This window comes from Engraulis encrasicolus, chromosome 23 (assembly GCF_034702125.1).
Source record: "Engraulis encrasicolus isolate BLACKSEA-1 chromosome 23, IST_EnEncr_1.0, whole genome shotgun sequence".
NCBI lineage: Eukaryota > Metazoa > Chordata > Actinopteri > Clupeiformes > Engraulidae > Engraulis > Engraulis encrasicolus.
The window spans coordinates 24,094,124-24,100,325 of NC_085879.1; the positions used below are offsets into that span (position 1 = coordinate 24,094,124).

General features: G+C 42.6%; 1 long non-coding RNA gene across 1 annotated transcript; it reads left to right on the top strand.

Moving 5' to 3' along the window:
* The first annotated feature begins 3,906 nt into the window (after positions 1 to 3,906).
* LOC134440318 (uncharacterized) lies at positions 3,907 to 5,082 on the top strand. Its single transcript, XR_010032944.1, has 3 exons — positions 3,907 to 4,047; positions 4,716 to 4,796; positions 5,016 to 5,082. It is a non-coding gene; the product is annotated as an uncharacterized LOC134440318 (long non-coding RNA).
* Positions 5,083 to 6,202: the final 1,120 nt, after the last annotated feature.

The window sequence follows — 6,202 nt, forward strand, 5'->3', positions numbered from 1 at the left end:
CATGCAGATGTTGAACTGTTGATAGGAACTGATGCATCTAAAATCTTGGAGCCTTGGCAGGTGATAAACAGCCAGAATGACGGCCCATACGCCACCCGGACTCGGGTTGGTTGGTTAGTCTATAATGGTGGCAGCTGCAGAAGCAAACGTGACTATTCTTCTGTAGCAGCAAATTACATCTCTGTTGAACACCTGCAAGGAATTCCTGTAAAACAGCATCACCATGACCTCACCGAAAGAGCATCAGAGGAGCCGATTGAAATGTCAGGAGTAGACCTCAAGCTGCAAAATGAGCTACAACCCAAATTGGAAAGAATTGCAGTCGTCAGAGAGCCAACTGATGTCGATCAGGACAAGTGGCATGTATTGGATGATGGCCTTCAGTTGATTCCTGCTGCTGACCCGGAGATCAAGAGAGACCAGACTCAACAGAGGAAAGCTCCTAGAACAAGACTTGCCTTACTTCTAGACTCGCCTGCTGAGAGGGTGTTGCCAGATGAAGCTCCATTCACTCAGAGACAGAAGTGGACAGAAAGAAGAAACCTTGTACCTGGAGACATTGTTCTTGTGGCACATGCTACAGCACCGAGAGGAGGCTGGATGATGGGGAGAGTCCTGGAAGTGAGATCAGATGCGATGGGCCATGCACGCTCCGTGCGCTTCAAAATGAAGACCAGTGTCCTGGAGAGGCCTGTGACGAAGCTGTGCCTGCTGCTGGAGGCTGGAGTGGACTGACTTGGCCATTTGGTCTCGGTCTCTCTCTCTCTCTCTCTCTCTCTCTCTCTCTCTCTCAACATCTCTTTTCTTTGTAGGTGCAGCAAGAAGACATTTGTGCTTGATGTAGTTAGTTAGTGCTGATTGTATAGCTCCTCTTTTCATAATTCAGTAATTGTGATAATGCCCAATTAGGGGCCGGAATGTTGGAGCTATACTATTCTTTTTAAGTAATGTTAAAGTTAATGGTTAATTTGTTTATTGTTTTGTATGATTAGTTATTAGTATTTTAGTAATGTGGTAATTTTAATAATAAATGATAATTCTACTTGTTTAGTTATTTGCTTTGCTTTATAGCTTTAGTCATTTTTCTTTGATTTATTTACCGATATATCATTTGAACACTTGGGGGCGATAGTGGGCACAGGTACACCTGTATATAGGTAGGAAGTAGGTGGTGATCTGTGTAGGCACCTGGGTGATGGGCATATGGTTTTTTACCAGAGCGAGAGATGCCATGTGTTTGCTCAACTGGAATAAAATAAACCACCATCAACTCAAGAACTTTGCCTGGAAATTGGACTTTGTCTTGCCTGCGTACATTACCTGCCCATGGTGCCTGAAGTGTTCCGTTTGATTTAAGTTTAATTTGATTTTGTTTGACAAACGGCCACTACAACCACTATTACTTTATAGTCATATCATTATTACTCTAATCATGAGTCATTCATGACTACTAAGGGAGTAGACATTACTGCATGCATGAATCATACGTTTATTCACTATTAATCAGTCATTACTTCAGACATTATTCCGTCATTACTCACGTAACCTTATTGCAAAGTGTTACCCATTTGTGTTAACGTTAATCTTTCTAACCTAAGAGAATTCCCTTACATACTCTACTTCCAGTGTCACATTGTATTCAGATGAATCTCTCTCTCTCTCTCTCTCTCTCTCTCTCTCTCTCTCTCTCTCTCTCTCTCTCTCTCTCTCTCTCTCTCTCTCTCTCTCTCTCTCTCTGATATTTTGTCTCTGTGTTAAAATGCACCTACCATTAAAGTTATAAACTGATTATGTCTATCAGTTGACAAACAAATTCAGCTATTTGAGAGCAACCTGCTCTCACCATTGAGAAATAAGCATGTGTGTGGCCCCAAATTGAACAGGCCACATCCAAATAGAGCAACACATCCAGGCCGCAACAATTTATTGCTTCCTTATTTCTTTACATTAAATCTAAAACTCAACTATGAACACTATTTGTTTCAGATGTTCTACACTGGAGCTGATATGAACCCTGCCAGATCCTTCACCCCTGCCATGTTCAAGAGGAATTTCATGAACCACTGGGTAAGGAAAAAAATGTGTGTTTACCTTTCCATTGTTTGTAAACTACTTTCATATCAGATATAGAATTATGTGGTCTGCACTGTCAGTGTGTCAAGAAGTATTCATATAAGTTAAGTATTGATTTTGGCTGAATGTGCAATGCACTGCATGTCTTAAAAGGCCAATATGTAGGATTAAAAGTTAAATTAATCACCGTCCCGTGTCAGCCGATGCTTATTTGAGTAAATCGTAAGTGAACGATGACTCTCGCGACCACTTTCACGGTCCGCTGTCAGAGAACTACGAATGTAACTTTTGACTGAGCGACCCAAACGATTGTCGTACTGCTCATAAGAAAAATTTGCTTTACATACTGCCAGATATATATTCACATTTGTATCAACTGCTGGCATTGTAGGAATATAGAATATATACTAGCAAGACCATTAGCTTGTGTGCCCTTATCGGGAGACCCAAGAACATTCCTCTTTTGACACAATCAGAACAGAGAGGCTGCAGAGTACGTTCAGACACACTAAGCTAAGTTGTTAAGGTATGTTACAAATGTATCATGAAAGTCTCTGAAGGTACTCTGTAGCTTCTGTCAGGATCACCCGATCAGGACCGCCAATCAAAACTGACAAGACAAGTTCAATAAAACTACCTTACAGACACTTAAAGGGCAGAAATGTGCCTTTCTCAGATGATAGGACTGATTACAGTAAGCTGTGTCGTTGTAATGACCTGAGTATTCTCAGTAAACTCTGAACATGATTGACAAATATCTGCCTCTGTGTCTATCTTCCACCTGTGAACACGATTCTTATCGCATTCTGTGATGAAAAACAGTCTCACAGTGAACTTAGTTAAACAGCATTTTTTCATTTCTGCACGGTGCCCGTGTCATGCCTGTCTCAAACTCTACACAAACTATGTAGTGCTACATTGTGCTCCTTTAGGATTGTTCTGTCTTGCTCCGATGTCTCTGCATCTCATATGTAACTACAGTATAATATGGTTTCTGTTCTTCCCTCCTCATGCAGGCGTTCTGGGTGGGTCCCATGATCTGTGGTGCTATGGGCGCCGACAGTGTACGACTTCATGCTTTTCCCCCGCATGCGCAGCCTGGCCGAGAGGGTAGCCACTCTGAAAGGCCGCCTGCCTCCAGAGCAGAACTTTTGTGGGCAGCTCATCAAGCTCAAGACCCAATCCCTATACCATAACCCTGCCACCAAGTCAGTAGAATCAGTGGCCAATCAGACTTATTATAGTAGCTCCCTGCTTCCAACAATCCAGATCTTCTCCCAGCAATCCAGCTCTCCTCCAACAAACTTCCCCACGCCCCGTCACCAGCAACCCCAACTATCAAAGACTAATATCTGCCCTATTCAAGCCCCCCACCACCATCATACACATAGTTTGATGTGTGTGTATGTATGTGTACAGTATGCATGTGTACTTTGCTCACACTGACAAATTAATTCTAACCATCGCCACAGAGGGACATGTGTGCACTCAAGGGGCGAAAAAGAGAAACCAACTAACACAATCAAGACAGCCCAGTGTAGGGTGGGCAGCGCTCAGAAATAACATATGAAGGGCGGCACACTTCAAGAAGAAATGTTGCTGTTGCAGATATAGTGTGGTTCTGCGACCAAAATGCATTGAAGGAGAAATTCAAGCTCACAAGAGTGGTCATTGTGACCACTCCAAAGGCATTGTCTGGGATGTCCATATGAAATTCCCCTCAAGTGGATGTGCTCAGGTGAAGATTCCAAAGCCAACCTAAAGTCCTGGGGACCCACAAGGTACCACATTTATCGGTATGTACGACGGCTCATCGACCTCCTACCAGTAGAGGAACAAGTTGGCTGCAACCAGCTCGCCTGATGGGTGCGATCTTCCCATGTCGCGCCATGCCAAGACCGAGTGGGAGGTGTCGCGGTGGTCCATGTCTGGACACAGGCTTGCTTTGATTAACAGCGTTTATTGCTACGTATTGTGAGTAAAAAGACAATGTAACAATTATGTTAAAGTGATACTGTCCCATTTTTGGAAATAAGAATATTTTACACTTCTTGAGTTAAATGATTCATTTTTACCTTTCTCTTGTACTTTCAATCGTTCTCAGAGTATGGCAGTGCACATTTTACCTCTAAGCTAGCAGTTAACATTGAGTCCTATGAGACCAGTTAGCTGACAACTGGTCTCATAGGACTCAATATTAGGGTCGTTGGACTGAGTCACCAGGTACAGTAAGAATAATGAGCATTTCACCTCTTGCTGATTTTGTTGTTGGTTTGCCGTACTAATAAAGACATGAATAGTGTATCATTTTAATGGTAGGTGTATTCTAACATGCAGAGACAGAATATCAAAAAGAAAATGCAGAAAATAACTTCTAAGATTATATATTAATTGATTTCTTTTTAATTGAGGGGAAGAAGTATTTGATCAACTATTAAGACTATTAATACAACTACTAAAACTTAATACAACTAAGTTCTGGTCCCACAGACTAGGTAGACACTTCCAATCAACGTGTCACCTGAATTAAAGATGGGCCACACCTGTGCTTGTTTCTTATTCTACATCCAGGCTGCAACAATATCTTGCTTCCTTACTTTTTACATTAAAACTAATGCTCAACTATGAACACTATGTTTCAGATGTTCCACACTGGAGCTGAAATGAACCCTGCCAGATCCTTCACCCCTGCTATGTTCAAGAGGAACTTCATGAACCACTGGGTAAGAAAAAATATTTACATTTTGTTTATAAACTACTGTATGTATTGTATTGTATGTAAATTACTTTCAGGTCATACATAGATGTATGTGGTCTGCACTGTTGATGTTTTGCAGAATGCACCATGCACTGCGTGTCTTAAGATTGTTCTGTCTTGCTCCGATGTCTCTGTAGCTCACATGTAACTATAATATGGTTTCTGTTCTTCCCTCCTCCTTCAGGTGTACTGGGTGGGTCCCATGATCTGTGGTTCTATGGGCGCCGTCATGTATGACTTCATGCTCTTCCCCAGCATTTGTGGCCTGGCCGAGAGGGTAGCCACCCTGAAAGGCAGCCGGCCTCTAGAGCATTACACCTGTGGGGAACCCATCAAGCTCAAGATGGTAAGTAGTCACCAGCACCATGTCAGTCAATCCGACTCCAAACTACCTGTAGTGTACCTTCAGTCAATGCAAATCAATAGAGAGCACTGCCACCTCTGTCCAAAACTGGAGTAAAACTGTGTGAATATGAAGTGACACATTAATCAAGGACCAGATTTGAAATGTCAGGCTAAATATCTACTTAAAATGTGCTTTATGGACTAATATGATTTAAAATCACTTAATATTAATTGTGTAGATACTTAGCAAAACACTTAAACCATTATCCTTGTATAGTGTGTTGATGGGAATTTTCTCATTATTAAAGGCCAACTTCCGATAAAACATTTTTTCTCGCTCCATTTGAAAATCGACGGTCACCTCAAGTTAAACTCGCATGCAAGCCTTCATAGTGGTGCGTCACCTCGCCTGGCTGTGTTTCCCAATTGACATAGACAGGCTTTCGTGATTCGCTCGTAGCTCTGCATTGTTTGTGTTGTATCACATCGAAAGAAGGCGTTGCCCACATGGGTTTATGTCAAAAAAGGTTAAGTATTTTTTTCTGCTTCTTTTCAAAACAAGCAACGCCTGGTGGCCCGCAACCTAGCTTAGCTATCAGCTGGGTGCTACACTCAGATACGCACAGAGCACACTGCTAGTTTACATACAGCCTCCCTACTCTAGTCGATCCATGCCTGCAGTTCGCCTAGGGGTCGCTGTCGAGAGCACAGCCCTGAATGGAGCCTGCACGCCTCCGTTGGCGCCCCTATAGTGCAGTACCACCCGGGGAAGTGGCGAGTCTATAACCTTTAGAATGTCTCTGCAGAGCAGGGGGAGGGAGCCAATCAGAGACGGATATCCAAGAGAAACCCGGAAAACCCTCTCGTTTGTCCACAAGGCACCTTGATGGCTTGCAAAAACGGCTTGAAACAAAGCAATCAGAACGTTTTTTTAAAACAGGACCAACGCGTAACGCATTCAATAACAATGAGGGACACGGCAGTATTAATGCAATAACGATGAAAGGACATCTTTAAGCAATTTTT